General features: G+C 42.6%; 11 non-coding genes across 11 annotated transcripts; all 11 read right to left on the bottom strand.

Annotated features, from left to right (window-relative positions):
• Positions 1 to 427: 427 nt before the first annotated feature.
• Positions 428 to 591, bottom strand: LOC118947881. The gene has a single exon (XR_005042024.1). It is a non-coding gene; the product is annotated as a U1 spliceosomal RNA (small nuclear RNA).
• Positions 592 to 2345: 1754 nt separating this feature from the next.
• Positions 2346 to 2509, bottom strand: LOC118947882. Its single transcript, XR_005042025.1, has one exon. It is a non-coding gene; the product is annotated as a U1 spliceosomal RNA (small nuclear RNA).
• Positions 2510 to 4262: 1753 nt separating this feature from the next.
• LOC118947883 lies at positions 4263 to 4426 on the bottom strand. The gene has a single exon (XR_005042026.1). It is a non-coding gene; the product is annotated as a U1 spliceosomal RNA (small nuclear RNA).
• A 1760-nt stretch (positions 4427 to 6186) lies between these two features.
• Positions 6187 to 6350, bottom strand: LOC118947884. The gene has a single exon (XR_005042027.1). It is a non-coding gene; the product is annotated as a U1 spliceosomal RNA (small nuclear RNA).
• Positions 6351 to 7805: 1455 nt separating this feature from the next.
• LOC118947885 lies at positions 7806 to 7969 on the bottom strand. Its single transcript, XR_005042028.1, has one exon. It is a non-coding gene; the product is annotated as a U1 spliceosomal RNA (small nuclear RNA).
• Positions 7970 to 9729: 1760 nt separating this feature from the next.
• LOC118947886 lies at positions 9730 to 9893 on the bottom strand. Its single transcript, XR_005042029.1, has one exon. It is a non-coding gene; the product is annotated as a U1 spliceosomal RNA (small nuclear RNA).
• Positions 9894 to 11642: 1749 nt separating this feature from the next.
• On the bottom strand, positions 11643 to 11806 carry LOC118947887. Its single transcript, XR_005042030.1, has one exon. It is a non-coding gene; the product is annotated as a U1 spliceosomal RNA (small nuclear RNA).
• A 1760-nt stretch (positions 11807 to 13566) lies between these two features.
• LOC118947889 lies at positions 13567 to 13730 on the bottom strand. Its single transcript, XR_005042032.1, has one exon. It is a non-coding gene; the product is annotated as a U1 spliceosomal RNA (small nuclear RNA).
• A 1760-nt stretch (positions 13731 to 15490) lies between these two features.
• Positions 15491 to 15654, bottom strand: LOC118947890. The gene has a single exon (XR_005042033.1). It is a non-coding gene; the product is annotated as a U1 spliceosomal RNA (small nuclear RNA).
• Positions 15655 to 17414: 1760 nt separating this feature from the next.
• Positions 17415 to 17578, bottom strand: LOC118947891. Its single transcript, XR_005042034.1, has one exon. It is a non-coding gene; the product is annotated as a U1 spliceosomal RNA (small nuclear RNA).
• A 1727-nt stretch (positions 17579 to 19305) lies between these two features.
• LOC118947894 lies at positions 19306 to 19470 on the bottom strand. The gene has a single exon (XR_005042037.1). It is a non-coding gene; the product is annotated as a U1 spliceosomal RNA (small nuclear RNA).
• Between the last annotated feature and the right edge of the window lie 1582 nt (positions 19471 to 21052).

Below are 21052 nucleotides of genomic sequence, written 5' to 3' on the forward strand. Positions count from 1 at the left end.
TCTGTGGCATGGTAATGGTTGAGCAGGGAAATGACTGTGGAATGGTAATGGTTGACCAGGGCAATGACTGTGGCATGGTAATGGTTGACATTTACTGTGGTCTTAAATGACAAACTGTCCTATAAATGATTTAATAATCTAGCAAATAAAATACCTCAATCCACATTACGTCCTGAGGGCACAAAATGATCCATTAGGCCTTTTCCTTGACATTATCAGGACATGACAGGCATAATCACCAGTGCTACAATAACATATCACACACATCCGGGTTATCAGAAGACAGACATGTATCTCTGAGGCCTTTAGTTGACTTATAAACAGACCCCAGTCTGTTCATCTGATAAGTAAAAAATCTCCTTCTCAACACGAAACTCAATAGAACTCCGAATTTAACACATTCCTCCATTATTTTTAACATCAAGATCAGGGGAGAGCGCGAACGCAGTCCCCCACTACCAGAAATTATGCAATCGAGATTTCCACATTTGAGAAATTCGCAGGGGTCAGCACAGCCGGAGTGCAATGGCTGAGCCTCGCCCTGGGTGAACCGCCTTCGTGATCACGGTGTCTCCCTTGCCAGGTAAGTATGAGTTGTACACGTTGGTAGAGGAGCACTCCTTCCAGGACAAAGGTGTTTGACTCACGGTTACCACTTCTACTACTGATAATACCACATCATATTGAACAGGGTTTAATGACGTTTACGAATACAGTTGCGGACAAGGCGAAGAAAAAGCAATACATTTTGTTTTACTATATTATATCACGGACCGACTATTTTCCCATCAAGCAACACGGTAGAAATTCTATATACATTGCATTTGTTGTCTAAATGTCCGTCTGGTTACACACAAGTAGGCGATGTACCAAAATGCTGAATTCACATTCGTGCACACAGCCAACCGAAAGACACCACTTATTTCTGGTGTTTTGTAGCGTTCCAGACGTTGTAGGAATAGTTTCATCACGCTTGTTTTCTGCTCTCAGTAAAATATGACTCCACCATCGACCACAGGGTGGCATACGACCCACAGATACGGAGGAGAAACAGTAGCCTACTACTTCAACGTCAACAAAGACACAGTAGTAGCTACAAGGGTGTTTATTTTATTTTACCTTTATTTAGCCAGGTCGGCCAGTTGGGAACAAGTTCTCATTTACAACTGCGACCTGGCCAAGAATAAAGCACAGCAATGCGACAACAACAACAACACAGAGTTACACGTAAACAAACGTAGTCAATAACACAGTAGAACATGAAAATAGAAAGATCTATGTACAGTGACATGGCCATACTCGTATTTGTAATTGTATCTGTAAATTGACAGGATGATACTCGCGATCAGGGTTAAACTGAAGTGTTTTAATATGCCTAAATACATTTTGGCAGAATACCTCACTACACATTCTCACTGCAAAAAAAAAAAACCTGCAGAAATGTCTGTGGAATGGATCTGCATCTTGGAACAACAGAATCCATCTTATTGACTGATTTCATCAGGAAATAAGTGGACCAGGGACATGTCTGTGGCATGGTAATGGTTGACCAGGGAAATGTCTGTTGTCAAGGTAATGGTTGACCAGGGAAATGTCTGTGGAATGGTAATGTTTGACCAGGGACATGACTGTGGCATGGTAATGGTTGACCAGGGAAATGTCTGTGGCATTGTAGACCAGGGACATGTCTGTGGAATGGTAATGGTTGACCAGGGAAATGTCTGTGGAATGGTAATGTTTGACCAGGGACATGACTGTGGCGTGGTAATGGTTGACCAGGGAAATGTCTGTGGCATGGTAATGGTTGACCAGGGAAATGTCTGTGGCATGGTAATGGTTGAGCAGGGAAATGACTGTGGAATGGTAATGATTGACCAGGGAAATGTCTGTGGCATGGTAATGGTTGACCAGGGAAATGTCTGTGGCATGGTAATGGTTGAGCAGGGAAATGACTGTGGAATGGTAATGGTTGACCAGGGCAATGACTGTGGCATGGTAATGGTTGACATTTACTGTGGTCTTAAATGACAAACTGTCCTATAAATGATTTAATAATCTAGCAAATAAAATACCTCAATCCACATTACGTCCTGAGGGCACAAAATGATCCATTAGGCCTTTTCCTTGACATTATCAGGACATGACAGGCATAATCACCAGTGCTACAATAACATATCACACACATCCGGGTTATCAGAAGACAGACATGTATCTCTGAGGCCTTTAGTTGACTTATAAACAGACCCCAGTCTGTTCATCTGATAAGTAAAAAATCTCCTTCTCAACACGAAACTCAATAGAACTCCGAATTTAACACATTCCTCCATTATTTTTAACATCAAGATCAGGGGAGAGCGCGAACGCAGTCCCCCACTACCAGAAATTATGCAATCGAGATTTCCACATTTGAGAAATTCGCAGGGGTCAGCACAGCCGGAGTGCAATGGCTGAGCCTCGCCCTGGGTGAACCGCCTTCGTGATCACGGTGTCTCCCTTGCCAGGTAAGTATGAGTTGTACACGTTGGTAGAGGAGCACTCCTTCCAGGACAAAGGTGTTTGACTCACGGTTACCACTTCTACTACTGATAATACCACATCATATTGAACAGGGTTTAATGACGTTTACGAATACAGTTGCGGACAAGGCGAAGAAAAAGCAATACATTTTGTTTTACTATATTATATCACGGACCGACTATTTTCCCATCAAGCAACACGGTAGAAATTCTATATACATTGCATTTGTTGTCTAAATGTCCGTCTGGTTACACACAAGTAGGCGATGTACCAAAATGCTGAAATCACATTCGTGCACACAGCCAACCGAAAGACACCACTTATTTCTGGTGTTTTGTAGCGTTCCAGACGTTGTAGGAATAGTTTCATCACGCTTGTTTTCTGCTCTCAGTAAAATATGACTCCACCATCGACCACAGGGTGGCATACGACCCACAGATACGGAGGAGAAACAGTAGCCTACTACTTCAACGTCAACAAAGACACAGTAGTAGCTACAAGGGTGTTTATTTTATTTTACCTTTATTTAGCCAGGTCGGCCAGTTGGGAACAAGTTCTCATTTACAACTGCGACCTGGCCAAGAATAAAGCACAGCAATGCGACAACAACAACAACACAGAGTTACACGTAAACAAACGTAGTCAATAACACAGTAGAACATGAAAATAGAAAGATCTATGTACAGTGACATGGCCATACTCGTATTTGTAATTGTATCTGTAAATTGACAGGATGATACTCGCGATCAGGGTTAAACTGAAGTGTTTTAATATGCCTAAATACATTTTGGCAGAATACCTCACTACACATTCTCACTGCAAAAAAAAAAACCTGCAGAAATGTCTGTGGAATGGATCTGCATCTTGGAACAACAGAATCCATCTTATTGACTGATTTCATCAGGAAATAAGTGGACCAGGGACATGTCTGTGGCATGGTAATGGTTGACCAGGGAAATGTCTGTTGTCAAGGTAATGGTTGACCAGGGAAATGTCTGTGGAATGGTAATGTTTGACCAGGGACATGACTGTGGCATGGTAATGGTTGACCAGGGAAATGTCTGTGGCATTGTAGACCAGGGACATGTCTGTGGAATGGTAATGGTTGACCAGGGAAATGTCTGTGGAATGGTAATGTTTGACCAGGGACATGACTGTGGCGTGGTAATGGTTGACCAGGGAAATGTCTGTGGCATGGTAATGGTTGACCAGGGAAATGTCTGTGGCATGGTAATGGTTGAGCAGGGAAATGACTGTGGAATGGTAATGATTGACCAGGGAAATGTCTGTGGCATGGTAATGGTTGACCAGGGAAATGTCTGTGGCATGGTAATGGTTGAGCAGGGAAATGACTGTGGAATGGTAATGGTTGACCAGGGCAATGACTGTGGCATGGTAATGGTTGACATTTACTGTGGTCTTAAATGACAAACTGTCCTATAAATGATTTAATAATCTAGCAAATAAAATACCTCAATCCACATTACGTCCTGAGGGCACAAAATGATCCATTAGGCCTTTTCCTTGACATTATCAGGACATGACAGGCATAATCACCAGTGCTACAATAACATATCACACACATCCGGGTTATCAGAAGACAGACATGTATCTCTGAGGCCTTTAGTTGACTTATAAACAGACCCCAGTCTGTTCATCTGATAAGTAAAAAATCTCCTTCTCAACACGAAACTCAATAGAACTCCGAATTTAACACATTCCTCCATTATTTTTAACATCAAGATCAGGGGAGAGCGCGAACGCAGTCCCCCACTACCAGAAATTATGCAATCGAGATTTCCACATTTGAGAAATTCGCAGGGGTCAGCACAGCCGGAGTGCAATGGCTGAGCCTCGCCCTGGGTGAACCGCCTTCGTGATCACGGTGTCTCCCTTGCCAGGTAAGTATGAGTTGTACACGTTGGTAGAGGAGCACTCCTTCCAGGACAAAGGTGTTTGACTCACGGTTACCACTTCTACTACTGATAATACCACATCATATTGAACAGGGTTTAATGACGTTTACGAATACAGTTGCGGACAAGGCGAAGAAAAAGCAATACATTTTGTTTTACTATATTATATCACGGACCGACTATTTTCCCATCAAGCAACACGGTAGAAATTCTATATACATTGCATTTGTTGTCTAAATGTCCGTCTGGTTACACACAAGTAGGCGATGTACCAAAATGCTGAAATCACATTCGTGCACACAGCCAACCGAAAGACACCACTTATTTCTGGTGTTTTGTAGCGTTCCAGACGTTGTAGGAATAGTTTCATCACGCTTGTTTTCTGCTCTCAGTAAAATATGACTCCACCATCGACCACAGGGTGGCATACGACCCACAGATACGGAGGAGAAACAGTAGCCTACTACTTCAACGTCAACAAAGACACAGTAGTAGCTACAAGGGTGTTTATTTTATTTTACCTTTATTTAGCCAGGTCGGCCAGTTGGGAACAAGTTCTCATTTACAACTGCGACCTGGCCAAGAATAAAGCACAGCAATGCGACAACAACAACAACACAGAGTTACACGTAAACAAACGTAGTCAATAACACAGTAGAACATGAAAATAGAAAGATCTATGTACAGTGACATGGCCATACTCGTATTTGTAATTGTATCTGTAAATTGACAGGATGATACTCGCGATCAGGGTTAAACTGAAGTGTTTTAATATGCCTAAATACATTTTGGCAGAATACCTCACTACACATTCTCACTGCAAAAAAAAAAACCTGCAGAAATGTCTGTGGAATGGATCTGCATCTTGGAACAACAGAATCCATCTTATTGACTGATTTCATCAGGAAATAAGTGGACCAGGGACATGTCTGTGGCATGGTAATGGTTGACCAGGGAAATGTCTGTTGTCAAGGTAATGGTTGACCAGGGAAATGTCTGTGGAATGGTAATGTTTGACCAGGGACATGACTGTGGCATGGTAATGGTTGACCAGGGAAATGTCTGTGGCATTGTAGACCAGGGACATGTCTGTGGAATGGTAATGGTTGACCAGGGAAATGTCTGTGGAATGGTAATGTTTGACCAGGGACATGACTGTGGCGTGGTAATGGTTGACCAGGGAAATGTCTGTGGCATGGTAATGGTTGACCAGGGAAATGTCTGTGGCATGGTAATGGTTGAGCAGGGAAATGACTGTGGAATGGTAATGATTGACCAGGGAAATGTCTGTGGCATGGTAATGGTTGACCAGGGAAATGTCTGTGGCATGGTAATGGTTGAGCAGGGAAATGACTGTGGAATGGTAATGGTTGACCAGGGCAATGACTGTGGCATGGTAATGGTTGACATTTACTGTGGTCTTAAATGACAAACTGTCCTATAAATGATTTAATAATCTAGCAAATAAAATACCTCAATCCACATTACGTCCTGAGGGCACAAAATGATCCATTCACAAGTAGGCCTTTTCCTTGACATTATCAGGACATGACAGGCATAATCACCAGTGCTACAATAACATATCACACACATCCGGGTTATCAGAAGACAGACATTTTTCTCTGAGGCCTTTAGTTGACTTATAAACAGACCCCAGTCTGTTCATCTGATAAGTAAAAAATCTCCTTCTCAACACGAAACTCAATAGAACTCCGAATTTAACACATTCCTCCATTATTTTTAACATCAAGATCAGGGGAGAGCGCGAACGCAGTCCCCCACTACCAGAAATTATGCAATCGAGATTTCCACATTTGAGAAATTCGCAGGGGTCAGCACAGCCGGAGTGCAATGGCTGAGCCTCGCCCTGGGTGAACCGCCTTCGTGATCACGGTGTCTCCCTTGCCAGGTAAGTATGAGTTGTACACGTTGGTAGAGGAGCACTCCTTCCAGGACAAAGGTGTTTGACTCACGGTTACCACTTCTACTACTGATAATAATACCACATCATATTGAACAGGGTTTAATGACGTTTACGAATACAGTTGCGGACAAGGCGAAGAAAAAGCAATACATTTTGTTTTACTATATTATATCACGGACCGACTATTTTCCCATCAAGCAACACGGTAGAAATTCTATATACATTGCATTTGTTGTCTAAATGTCCGTCTGGTTACACACAAGTAGGCGATGTACCAAAATGCTGAATTCACATTCGTGCACACAGCCAACCGAAAGACACCACTTATTTCTGGTGTTTTGTAGCGTTCCAGACGTTGTAGGAATAGTTTCATCACGCTTGTTTTCTGCTCTCAGTAAAATATGACTCCACCATCGACCACAGGGTGGCATACGACCCACAGATACGGAGGAGAAACAGTAGCCTACTACTTCAACGTCAACAAAGACACAGTAGTAGCTACAAGGGTGTTTATTTTATTTTACCTTTATTTAGCCAGGTCGGCCAGTTGGGAACAAGTTCTCATTTACAACTGCGACCTGGCCAAGAATAAAGCACAGCAATGCGACAACAACAACAACACAGAGTTACACGTAAACAAACGTAGTCAATAACACAGTAGAACATGAAAATAGAAAGATCTATGTACAGTGACATGGCCATACTCGTATTTGTAATTGTATCTGTAAATTGACAGGATGATACTCGCGATCAGGGTTAAACTGAAGTGTTTTAATATGCCTAAATACATTTTGGCAGAATACCTCACTACAAATGTCTGTGGAATGGTAATGTTTGACCAGGGACATGACTGTGGCGTGGTAATGGTTGACCAGGGAAATGTCTGTGGCATGGTAATGGTTGACCAGGGAAATGTCTGTGGCATGGTAATGGTTGAGCAGGGAAATGACTGTGGAATGGTAATGATTGACCAGGGAAATGTCTGTGGCATGGTAATGGTTGACCAGGGAAATGTCTGTGGCATGGTAATGGTTGAGCAGGGAAATGACTGTGGAATGGTAATGGTTGACCAGGGCAATGACTGTGGCATGGTAATGGTTGACATTTACTGTGGTTTTAAATGACAAACTGTCCTATAAATGATTTAATAATCTAGCAAATAAAATACCTCAATCCACATTACGTCCTGAGGGCACAAAATGATCCATTCACAAGTAGGCCTTTTCCTTGACATTATCAGGACATGACAGGCATAATCACCAGTGCTACAATAACATATCACACACATCCGGGTTATCAGAAGACAGACATGTATCTCTGAGGCCTTTAGTTGACTTATAAACAGACCCCAGTCTGTTCATCTGATAAGTAAAAAATCTCCTTCTCAACACGAAACTCAATAGAACTCCGAATTTAACACATTCCTCCATTATTTTTAACATCAAGATCAGGGGAGAGCGCGAACGCAGTCCCCCACTACCAGAAATTATGCAATCGAGATTTCCACATTTGAGAAATTCGCAGGGGTCAGCACAGCCGGAGTGCAATGGCTGAGCCTCGCCCTGGGTGAACCGCCTTCGTGATCACGGTGTCTCCCTTGCCAGGTAAGTATGAGTTGTACACGTTGGTAGAGGAGCACTCCTTCCAGGACAAAGGTGTTTGACTCACGGTTACCACTTCTACTACTGATAATACCACATCATATTGAACAGGGTTTAATGACGTTTACGAATACAGTTGCGGACAAGGCGAAGAAAAAGCAATACATTTTGTTTTACTATATTATATCACGGACCGACTATTTTCCCATCAAGCAACACGGTAGAAATTCTATATACATTGCATTTGTTGTCTAAATGTCCGTCTGGTTACACACAAGTAGGCGATGTACCAAAATGCTGAATTCACATTCGTGCACACAGCCAACCGAAAGACACCACTTATTTCTGGTGTTTTGTAGCGTTCCAGACGTTGTAGGAATAGTTTCATCACGCTTGTTTTCTGCTCTCAGTAAAATATGACTCCACCATCGACCACAGGGTGGCATACGACCCACAGATACGGAGGAGAAACAGTAGCCTACTACTTCAACGTCAACAAAGACACAGTAGTAGCTACAAGGGTGTTTATTTTATTTTACCTTTATTTAGCCAGGTCGGCCAGTTGGGAACAAGTTCTCATTTACAACTGCGACCTGGCCAAGAATAAAGCACAGCAATGCGACAACAACAACAACACAGAGTTACACGTAAACAAACGTAGTCAATAACACAGTAGAACATGAAAATAGAAAGATCTATGTACAGTGACATGGCCATACTCGTATTTGTAATTGTATCTGTAAATTGACAGGATGATACTCGCGATCAGGGTTAAACTGAAGTGTTTTAATATGCCTAAATACATTTTGGCAGAATACCTCACTACACATTCTCACTGCAAAAAAAAAAACCTGCAGAAATGTCTGTGGAATGGATCTGCATCTTGGAACAACAGAATCCATCTTATTGACTGATTTCATCAGGAAATAAGTGGACCAGGGACATGTCTGTGGCATGGTAATGGTTGACCAGGGAAATGTCTGTTGTCAAGGTAATGGTTGACCAGGGAAATGTCTGTGGAATGGTAATGTTTGACCAGGGACATGACTGTGGCATGGTAATGGTTGACCAGGGAAATGTCTGTGGCATTGTAGACCAGGGACATGTCTGTGGAATGGTAATGGTTGACCAGGGAAATGTCTGTGGAATGGTAATGTTTGACCAGGGACATGACTGTGGCGTGGTAATGGTTGACCAGGGAAATGTCTGTGGCATGGTAATGGTTGACCAGGGAAATGTCTGTGGCATGGTAATGGTTGAGCAGGGAAATGACTGTGGAATGGTAATGATTGACCAGGGAAATGTCTGTGGCATGGTAATGGTTGACCAGGGAAATGTCTGTGGCATGGTAATGGTTGAGCAGGGAAATGACTGTGGAATGGTAATGGTTGACCAGGGCAATGACTGTGGCATGGTAATGGTTGACATTTACTGTGGTCTTAAATGACAAACTGTCCTATAAATGATTTAATAATCTAGCAAATAAAATACCTCAATCCACATTACGTCCTGAGGGCACAAAATGATCCATTCACAAGTAGGCCTTTTCCTTGACATTATCAGGACATGACAGGCATAATCACCAGTGCTACAATAACATATCACACACATCCGGGTTATCAGAAGACAGACATGTATCTCTGAGGCCTTTAGTTGACTTATAAACAGACCCCAGTCTGTTCATCTGATAAGTAAAAAATCTCCTTCTCAACACGAAACTCAATAGAACTCCGAATTTAACACATTCCTCCATTATTTTTAACATCAAGATCAGGGGAGAGCGCGAACGCAGTCCCCCACTACCAGAAATTATGCAATCGAGATTTCCACATTTGAGAAATTCGCAGGGGTCAGCACAGCCGGAGTGCAATGGCTGAGCCTCGCCCTGGGTGAACCGCCTTCGTGATCACGGTGTCTCCCTTGCCAGGTAAGTATGAGTTGTACACGTTGGTAGAGGAGCACTCCTTCCAGGACAAAGGTGTTTGACTCACGGTTACCACTTCTACTACTGATAATACCACATCATATTGAACAGGGTTTAATGACGTTTACGAATACAGTTGCGGACAAGGCGAAGAAAAAGCAATACATTTTGTTTTACTATATTATATCACGGACCGACTATTTTCCCATCAAGCAACACGGTAGAAATTCTATATACATTGCATTTGTTGTCTAAATGTCCGTCTGGTTACACACAAGTAGGCGATGTACCAAAATGCTGAATTCACATTCGTGCACACAGCCAACCGAAAGACACCACTTATTTCTGGTGTTTTGTAGCGTTCCAGACGTTGTAGGAATAGTTTCATCACGCTTGTTTTCTGCTCTCAGTAAAATATGACTCCACCATCGACCACAGGGTGGCATACGACCCACAGATACGGAGGAGAAACAGTAGCCTACTACTTCAACGTCAACAAAGACACAGTAGTAGCTACAAGGGTGTTTATTTTATTTTACCTTTATTTAGCCAGGTCGGCCAGTTGGGAACAAGTTCTCATTTACAACTGCGACCTGGCCAAGAATAAAGCACAGCAATGCGACAACAACAACAACACAGAGTTACACGTAAACAAACGTAGTCAATAACACAGTAGAACATGAAAATAGAAAGATGTACAGTGACATGGCCATACTCGTATTTGTAATTGTATCTGTAAATTGACAGGATGATACTCGCGATCAGGGTTAAACTGAAGTGTTTTAATATGCCTAAATACATTTTGGCAGAATACCTCACTACACATTCTCACTGCAAAAAAAAAAACCTGCAGAAATGTCTGTGGAATGGATCTGCATCTTGGAACAACAGAATCCATCTTATTGACTGATTTCATCAGGAAATAAGTGGACCAGGGACATGTCTGTGGCATGGTAATGGTTGACCAGGGAAATGTCTGTTGTCAAGGTAATGGTTGACCAGGGAAATGTCTGTGGAATGGTAATGTTTGACCAGGGACATGACTGTGGCATGGTAATGGTTGACCAGGGAAATGTCTGTGGCATTGTAGACCAGGGACATGTCTGTGGAATGGTAATGGTTGACCAGGGAAATGTCTGTGGAATGGTAATGTTTGACCAGGGACATGACTGTGGCGTGGTAATGGTTGACCAGGGAAATGTCTGTGGCATGGTAATGGTTGACCAGGGAAATGTCTGTGGCATGGTAATGGTTGAGCAGGGAAATGACTGTGGAATGGTAATGATTGACCAGGGAAATGTCTGTGGCATGGTAATGGTTGACCAGGGAAATGTCTGTGGCATGGTAATGGTTGAGCAGGGAAATGACTGTGGAATGGTAATGGTTGACCAGGGCAATGACTGTGGCATGGTAATGGTTGACATTTACTGTGGTCTTAAATGACAAACTGTCCTATAAATGATTTAATAATCTAGCAAATAAAATACCTCAATCCACATTACGTCCTGAGGGCACAAAATGATCCATTAGGCCTTTTCCTTGACATTATCAGGACATGACAGGCATAATCACCAGTGCTACAATAACATATCACACACATCCGGGTTATCAGAAGACAGACATGTATCTCTGAGGCCTTTAGTTGACTTATAAACAGACCCCAGTCTGTTCATCTGATAAGTAAAAAATCTCCTTCTCAACACGAAACTCAATAGAACTCCGAATTTAACACATTCCTCCATTATTTTTAACATCAAGATCAGGGGAGAGCGCGAACGCAGTCCCCCACTACCAGAAATTATGCAATCGAGATTTCCACATTTGAGAAATTCGCAGGGGTCAGCACAGCCGGAGTGCAATGGCTGAGCCTCGCCCTGGGTGAACCGCCTTCGTGATCACGGTGTCTCCCTTGCCAGGTAAGTATGAGTTGTACACGTTGGTAGAGGAGCACTCCTTCCAGGACAAAGGTGTTTGACTCACGGTTACCACTTCTACTACTGATAATACCACATCATATTGAACAGGGTTTAATGACGTTTACGAATACAGTTGCGGACAAGGCGAAGAAAAAGCAATACATTTTGTTTTACTATATTATATCACGGACCGACTATTTTCCCATCAAGCAACACGGTAGAAATTCTATATACATTGCATTTGTTGTCTAAATGTCCGTCTGGTTACACACAAGTAGGCGATGTACCAAAATGCTGAATTCACATTCGTGCACACAGCCAACCGAAAGACACCACTTATTTCTGGTGTTTTGTAGCGTTCCAGACGTTGTAGGAATAGTTTCATCACGCTTGTTTTCTGCTCTCAGTAAAATATGACTCCACCATCGACCACAGGGTGGCATACGACCCACAGATACGGAGGAGAAACAGTAGCCTACTACTTCAACGTCAACAAAGACACAGTAGTAGCTACAAGGGTGTTTATTTTATTTTACCTTTATTTAGCCAGGTCGGCCAGTTGGGAACAAGTTCTCATTTACAACTGCGACCTGGCCAAGAATAAAGCACAGCAATGCGACAACAACAACAACACAGAGTTACACGTAAACAAACGTAGTCAATAACACAGTAGAACATGAAAATAGAAAGATCTATGTACAGTGACATGGCCATACTCGTATTTGTAATTGTATCTGTAAATTGACAGGATGATACTCGCGATCAGGGTTAAACTGAAGTGTTTTAATATGCCTAAATACATTTTGGCAGAATACCTCACTACACATTCTCACTGCAAAAAAAAAAACCTGCAGAAATGTCTGTGGAATGGATCTGCATCTTGGAACAACAGAATCCATCTTATTGACTGATTTCATCAGGAAATAAGTGGACCAGGGACATGTCTGTGGCATGGTAATGGTTGACCAGGGAAATGTCTGTTGTCAAGGTAATGGTTGACCAGGGAAATGTCTGTGGAATGGTAATGTTTGACCAGGGACATGACTGTGGCATGGTAATGGTTGACCAGGGAAATGTCTGTGGCATTGTAGACCAGGGACATGTCTGTGGAATGGTAATGGTTGACCAGGGAAATGTCTGTGGAATGGTAATGTTTGACCAGGGACATGACTGTGGCGTGGTAATGGTTGACCAGGGAAATGTCTGTGGCATGGTAATGGTTGACCAGGGAAATGTCTGTGGCATGGTAATGGTTGAGCAGGGAAATGACTGTGGAATGGTAATGATTGACCAGGGAAATGTCTGTGGCATGGTAATGGTTGACCAGGGAAATGTCTGTGGCATGGTAATGGTTGAGCAGGGAAATGACTGTGGAATGGTAATGGTTGACCAGGGCAATGACTGTGGCATGGTAATGGTTGACATTTACTGTGGTCTTAAATGACAAACTGTCCTATAAATGATTTAATAATCTAGCAAATAAAATACCTCAATCCACATTACGTCCTGAGGGCACAAAATGATCCATTCACAAGTAGGCCTTTTCCTTGACATTATCAGGACATGACAGGCATAATCACCAGTGCTACAATAACATATCACACACATCCGGGTTATCAGAAGACAGACATGTATCTCTGAGGCCTTTAGTTGACTTATAAACAGACCCCAGTCTGTTCATCTGATAAGTAAAAAATCTCCTTCTCAACACGAAACTCAATAGAACTCCGAATTTAACACATTCCTCCATTATTTTTAACATCAAGATCAGGGGAGAGCGCGAACGCAGTCCCCCACTACCAGAAATTATGCAATCGAGATTTCCACATTTGAGAAATTCGCAGGGGTCAGCACAGCCGGAGTGCAATGGCTGAGCCTCGCCCTGGGTGAACCGCCTTCGTGATCACGGTGTCTCCCTTGCCAGGTAAGTATGAGTTGTACACGTTGGTAGAGGAGCACTCCTTCCAGGACAAAGGTGTTTGACTCACGGTTACCACTTCTACTACTGATAATACCACATCATATTGAACAGGGTTTAATGACGTTTACGAATACAGTTGCGGACAAGGCGAAGAAAAAGCAATACATTTTGTTTTACTATATTATATCACGGACCGACTATTTTCCCATCAAGCAACACGGTAGAAATTCTATATACATTGCATTTGTTGTCTAAATGTCCGTCTGGTTACACACAAGTAGGCGATGTACCAAAATGCTGAATTCACATTCGTGCACACAGCCAACCGAAAGACACCACTTATTTCTGGTGTTTTGTAGCGTTCCAGACGTTGTAGGAATAGTTTCATCACGCTTGTTTTCTGCTCTCAGTAAAATATGACTCCACCATCGACCACAGGGTGGCATACGACCCACAGATACGGAGGAGAAACAGTAGCCTACTACTTCAACGTCAACAAAGACACAGTAGTAGCTACAAGGGTGTTTATTTTATTTTACCTTTATTTAGCCAGGTCGGCCAGTTGGGAACAAGTTCTCATTTACAACTGCGACCTGGCCAAGAATAAAGCACAGCAATGCGACAACAACAACAACACAGAGTTACACGTAAACAAACGTAGTCAATAACACAGTAGAACATGAAAATAGAAAGATCTATGTACAGTGACATGGCCATACTCGTATTTGTAATTGTATCTGTAAATTGACAGGATGATACTCGCGATCAGGGTTAAACTGAAGTGTTTTAATATGCCTAAATACATTTTGGCAGAATACCTCACTACACATTCTCACTGCAAAAAAAAAAACCTGCAGAAATGTCTGTGGAATGGATCTGCATCTTGGAACAACAGAATCCATCTTATTGACTGATTTCATCAGGAAATAAGTGGACCAGGGACATGTCTGTGGCATGGTAATGGTTGACCAGGGAAATGTCTGTTGTCAAGGTAATGGTTGACCAGGGAAATGTCTGTGGAATGGTAATGTTTGACCAGGGACATGACTGTGGCATGGTAATGGTTGACCAGGGAAATGTCTGTGGCATTGTAGACCAGGGACATGTCTGTGGAATGGTAATGGTTGACCAGGGAAATGTCTGTGGAATGGTAATGTTTGACCAGGGACATGACTGTGGCGTGGTAATGGTTGACCAGGGAAATGTCTGTGGCATGGTAATGGTTGACCAGGGAAATGTCTGTGGCATGGTAATGGTTGAGCAGGGAAATGACTGTGGAATGGTAATGATTGACCAGGGAAATGTCTGTGGCATGGTAATGGTTGACCAGGGAAATGTCTGTGGCATGGTAATGGTTGAGCAGGGAAATGACTGTGGAATGGTAATGGTTGACCAGGGCAATGACTGTGGCATGGTAATGGTTGACATTTACTGTGGTCTTAAATGACAAACTGTCCTATAAATGATTTAATAATCTAGCAAATAAAATACCTCAATCCACATTACGTCCTGAGGGCACAAAATGATCCATTCACAAGTAGGCCTTTTCCTTGACATTATCAGGACATGACAGGCATAATCACCAGTGCTACAATAACATATCACACACATCCGGGTTATCAGAAGACAGACATGTATCTCTGAGGCCTTTAGTTGACTTATAAACAGACCCCAGTCTGTTCATCTGATAAGTAAAAAATCTCCTTCTCAACACGAAACTCAATAGAACTCCGAATTTAACACATTCCTCCATTATTTTTAACATCAAGATCAGGGGAGAGCGCGAACGCAGTCCCCCACTACCAGAAATTATGCAATCGAGATTTCCACATTTGAGAAATTCGCAGGGGTCAGCACAGCCGGAGTGCAATGGCTGAGCCTCGCCCTGGGTGAACCGCCTTCGTGATCACGGTGTCTCCCTTGCCAGGTAAGTATGAGTTGTACACGTTGGTAGAGGAGCACTCCTTCCAGGACAAAGGTGTTTGACTCACGGTTACCACTTCTACTACTGATAATACCACATCATATTGAACAGGGTTTAATGACGTTTACGAATACAGTTGCGGACAAGGCGAAGAAAAAGCAATACATTTTGTTTTACTATATTATATCACGGACCGACTATTTTCCCATCAAGCAACACGGTAGAAATTCTATATACATTGCATTTGTTGTCTAAATGTCCGTCTGGTTACACACAAGTAGGCGATGTACCAAAATGCTGAATTCACATTCGTGCACACAGCCAACCGAAAGACACCACTTATTTCTGGTGTTTTGTAGCGTTCCAGACGTTGTAGGAATAGTTTCATCACGCTTGTTTTCTGCTCTCAGTAAAATATGACTCCACCATCGACCACAGGGTGGCATACGACCCACAGATACGGAGGAGAAACAGTAGCCTACTACTTCAACGTCAACAAAGACACAGTAGTAGCTACAAGGGTGTTTATTTTATTTTACCTTTATTTAGCCAGGTCGGCCAGTTGGGAACAAGTTCTCATTTACAACTGCGACCTGGCCAAGAATAAAGCACAGCAATGCGACAACAACAACAACACAGAGTTACACGTAAACAAGCGTAGTCAATAACACAGTAGAACATGAAAATAGAAAGATCTATGTACAGTGACATGGCCATACTCGTATTTGTAATTGTATCTGTAAATTGACAGGATGATACTCGCGATCAGGGTTAAACTGAAGTGTTTTAATATGCCTAAATACATTTTGGCAGAATACCTCACTACACATTCTCACTGCAAAAAAAAAAACCTGCAGAAATGTCTGTGGAATGGATCTGCATCTTGGAACAACAGAATCCATCTTATTGACTGATTTCATCAGGAAATAAGTGGACCAGGGACATGTCTGTGGCATGGTAATGGTTGACCAGGGAAATGTCTGTTGTCAAGGTAATGGTTGACCAGGGAAATGTCTGTGGAATGGTAATGTTTGACCAGGGACATGACTGTGGCATGGTAATGGTTGACCAGGGAAATGTCTGTGGCATTGTAGACCAGGGACATGTCTGTGGAATGGTAATGGTTGACCAGGGAAATGTCTGTGGAATGGTAATGTTTGACCAGGGACATGACTGTGGCGTGGTAATGGTTGACCAGGGAAATGTCTGTGGCATGGTAATGGTTGACCAGGGAAATGTCTGTGGCATGGTAATGGTTGAGCAGGGAAATGACTGTGGAATGGTAATGATTGACCAGGGAAATGTCTGTGGCATGGTAATGGTTGACCAGGGAAATGTCTGTGGCATGGTAATGGTTGAGCAGGGAAATGACTGTGGAATGGTAATGGTTGACCAGGGCAATGACTGTGGCATGGTAATGGTTGACATTTACTGTGGTCTTAAATGACAAACTGTCCTATAAATGATTTAATAATCTAGCAAATAAAATACCTCAATCCACATTACGTCCTGAGGGCACAAAATGATCCATTCACAAGTAGGCCTTTTCCTTGACATTATCAGGACATGACAGGCATAATCACCAGTGCTACAATAACATATCACACACATCCGGGTTATCAGAAGACAGACATGTATCTCTGAGGCCTTTAGTTGACTTATAAACAGACCCCAGTCTGTTCATCTGATAAGTAAAAAATCTCCTTCTCAACACGAAACTCAATAGAACTCCGAATTTAACACATTCCTCCATTATTTTTAACATCAAGATCAGGGGAGAGCGCGAACGCAGTCCCCCACTACCAGAAATTATGCAATCGAGATTTCCACATTTGAGAAATTCGCAGGGGTCAGCACAGCCGGAGTGCAATGGCTGAGCCTCGCCCTGGGTGAACCGCCTTCGTGATCACGGTGTCTCCCTTGCCAGGTAAGTATGAGTTGTACACGTTGGTAGAGGAGCACTCCTTCCAGGACAAAGGTGTTTGACTCACGGTTACCACTTCTACTACTGATAATACCACATCATATTGAACAGGGTTTAATGACGTTTACGAATACAGTTGCGGACAAGGCGAAGAAAAAGCAATACATTTTGTTTTACTATATTATATCACGGACCGACTATTTTCCCATCAAGCAACACGGTAGAAATTCTATATACATTGCATTTGTTGTCTAAATGTCCGTCTGGTTACACACAAGTAGGCGATGTACCAAAATGCTGAATTCACATTCGTGCACACAGCCAACCGAAAGACACCACTTATTTCTGGTGTTTTGTAGCGTTCCAGACGTTGTAGGAATAGTTTCATCACGCTTGTTTTCTGCTCTCAGTAAAATATGACTCCACCATCGACCACAGGGTGGCATACGACCCACAGATACGGAGGAGAAACAGTAGCCTACTACTTCAACGTCAACAAAGACACAGTAGTAGCTACAAGGGTGTTTATTTTATTTTACCTTTATTTAGCCAGGTCGGCCAGTTGGGAACAAGTTCTCATTTACAACTGCGACCTGGCCAAGAATAAAGCACAGCAATGCGACAACAACAACAACACAGAGTTACACGTAAACAAACGTAGTCAATAACACAGTAGAACATGAAAATAGAAAGATCTATGTACAGTGACATGGCCATACTCGTATTTGTAATTGTATCTGTAAATTGACAGGATGATACTCGCGATCAGGGTTAAACTGAAGTGTTTTAATATGCCTAAATACATTTTGGCAGAATACCTCACTACACATTCTCACTGCAAAAAAAAAAACCTGCAGAAATGTCTGTGGAATGGATCTGCATCTTGGAACAACAGAATCCATCTTATTGACTGATTTCATCAGGAAATAAGTGGACCAGGGACATGTCTGTGGCATGGTAATGGTTGACCAGGGAAATGTCTGTTGTCAAGGTAATGGTTGACCAGGGAAATGTCTGTGGAATGGTAATGTTTGACCAGGGACATGACTGTGGCATGGTAATGGTTGACCAGGGAAATGTCTGTGGCATTGTAGACCAGGGACATGTCTGTGGAATGGTAATGGTTGACCAGGGAAATGTCTGTGGAATGGTAATGTTTGACCAGGGACATGACTGTGGCGTGGTAATGGTTGACCAGGGAAATGTCTGTGGCATGGTAATGGTTGACCAGGGAAATGTCTGTGGCATGGTAATGGTTGAGCAGGGAAATGACTGTGGAATGGTAATGATTGACCAGGGAAATGTCTGTGGCATGGTAATGGTTGAGCAGGGAAATGACTGTGGAATGGTAATGGTTGACCAGGGCAATGACTGTGGCATGGTAATGGTTGACATTTACTGTGGTCTTAAATGACAAACTGTCCTATAAATGATTTAATAATCTAGCAAATAAAATACCTCAATCCACATTACGTCCTGAGGGCACAAAATGATCCATTCACAAGTAGGCCTTTTCCTTGACATTATCAGGACATGACAGGCATAATCACCAGTGCTACAATAACATATCACACACATCCGGGTTATCAGAAGACAGACATGTATCTCTGAGGCCTTTAGTTGACTTATAAACAGACCCCAGTCTGTTCATCTGATAAGTAAAAAATCTCCTTCTCAACACGAAACTCAATAGAACTCCGAATTTAACACATTCCTCCATTATTTTTAACATCAAGATCAGGGGAGAGCGCGAACGCAGTCCCCCACTACCAGAAATTATGCAATCGAGATTTCCACATTTGAGAAATTCGCAGGGGTCAGCACAGCCGGAGTGCAATGGCTGAGCCTCGCCCTGGGTGAACCGCCTTCGTGATCACAGGTGTCTCCCTTGCCAGGTAAGTATGAGTTGTACACGTTGGTAGAGGAGCACTCCTTCCAGGACAAAGGTGTTTGACTCACGGTTACCACTTCTACTACTGATAATACCACATCATATTGAACAGGGTTTAATGACGTTTACGAATACAGTTGCGGACAAGGCGAAGAAAAAGCAATACATTTCGTTTTACTATATTATATCACGGACCGACTATTTTCCTATCAAGCAACACGGTAGAAATTCTATATACATTGCATTTGTTGTCTAAATGTCCGTCTGGTTACACACAAGTAGGCGATGTACCAAAATGCTGAATTCACATTCGTGCACACAGCCAACCGAAAGACACCACTTATTTCTGGTGTTTTGTAGCGTTCCAGACGTTGTAGGAATAGTTTCATCACGCTTGTTTTCTGCTCTCAGTAAAATATGACTCCACCATCGACCACAGGGTGGCATACGACCCACAGATACGGAGGAGAAACAGTAGCCTACTACTTCAACGTCAACAAAGACACAGTAGTAGCTACAAGGGTGTTTATTTTATTTTACCTTTATTTAGCCAGGTCGGCCAGTTGGGAACAAGTTCTCATTTACAACTGCGACCTGGCCAAGAATAAAGCACAGCAATGCGACAACAACAACAACACAGAGTTACACGTAAACAAGCGTAGTCAATAACACAGTAGAACATGAAAATAGAAAGATCTATGTACAGTGACATGGCCATACTCGTATTTGTAATTGTATCTGTAAATTGACAGGATGATACTCGCGATCAGGGTTAAACTGAAGTGTTTTAATATGCCTAAATACATTTTGGCAGAATACCTCACTACACATTCTCACTGCAAAAAAAAAAACCTGCAGAAATGTCTGTGGAATGGATCTGCATCTTGGAACAACAGAATCCATCTTATTGACTGATTTCATCAGGAAATAAGTGGACCAGGGACATGTCTGTGGCATGGTAATGGTTGACCAGGGAAATGTCTGTTGTCAAGGTAATGGTTGACCAGGGAAATGTCTGTGGAATGGTAATGTTTGACCAGGGACATGACTGTGGCATGGTAATGGTTGACCAGGGAAATGTCTGTGGCATTGTAGACCAGGGACATGTCTGTGGAATGGTAATGGTTGACCAGGGAAATGTCTGTGGAATGGTAATGTTTGACCAGGGACATGACTGTGGCGTGGTAATGGTTGACCAGGGAAATGTCTGTGGCATGGTAATGGTTGACCAGGGAAATGTCTGTGGCATGGTAATGGTTGAGCAGGGAAATGACTGTGGAATGGTAATGATTGACCAGGGAAATGTCTGTGGCATGGTAATGGTTGACCAGGGAAATGTCTGTGGCATGGTAATGGTTGAGCAGGGAAATGACTGTGGAATGGTAATGGTTGACCAGGGCAATGACTGTGGCATGGTAATGGTTGACATTTACTGTGGTCTTAAATGACAAACTGTCCTATAAATGATTTAATAATCTAGCAAATAAAATACCTCAATCCACATTACGTCCTGAGGGCACAAAATGATCCATTCACAAGTAGGCCTTTTCCTTGACATTATCAGGACATGACAGGCATAATCACCAGTGCTACA

The sequence above is a fragment of the Oncorhynchus mykiss genome, unplaced genomic scaffold, assembly GCF_013265735.2.
Source record: "Oncorhynchus mykiss isolate Arlee unplaced genomic scaffold, USDA_OmykA_1.1 un_scaffold_212, whole genome shotgun sequence".
Lineage (NCBI taxonomy): Eukaryota > Metazoa > Chordata > Actinopteri > Salmoniformes > Salmonidae > Oncorhynchus > Oncorhynchus mykiss.